Here is a 599-nt window from a genome sequence, read left to right as displayed (position 1 = left end):
TCAATAAACAGATTAGGATGATTAAAACAAATCAGAGACAATCTAATTCTTTCGAGATGACAGTCCCTGTGTGACAGAGAATATGCTTTGCTTTCAAATGATCTTTGAACACAGATTCATGATTGTATCAAGCGTCTCTTCTGCATAAACTTGATTTTATTGTCGTTTGCATTTGACCGATGGATGCACGAGAAGAAGCCTCCACAGCACCAAACAAATTTGCATCCAAATTTGTGATGGAACAAATGATCAACCACAATTTGCATGACAGCAGCGAGCCAGAGCGTGGCTCCCAGCAGGCTGGGCTCTGCAGCCTGCAGGCGTTTGGAGATCCTGATTAGAAAACAGAAAACAACAATAGATTGAGAATCCAGTCTCTTCTTTTGATCAATATTATAATAAAGCCTCAACAAGTGGAGATGTTTCACTCAGGCCCAGCTCACATGATGCTGTTTTAAATCAAATCTGAAGAGTTCTGCAGTTTCACCTCCACTGCCATAACTTCTGTGCTCCTTTTATATACATTTCATTTATTTATACTTGGTTTGATATCTGAATATAATAGTGTTGGTTGATGCATGTGTGTGCATATATACTGT

Source organism: Austrofundulus limnaeus, unplaced genomic scaffold, assembly GCF_001266775.1.
Source record: "Austrofundulus limnaeus strain Quisiro unplaced genomic scaffold, Austrofundulus_limnaeus-1.0 Scaffold399, whole genome shotgun sequence".
Classification (NCBI taxonomy): Eukaryota; Metazoa; Chordata; class Actinopteri; order Cyprinodontiformes; family Rivulidae; genus Austrofundulus; species Austrofundulus limnaeus.
The sequence above is the reverse complement of the archived record's forward strand: the minus strand, read 5'-3'. Positions refer to the sequence as shown.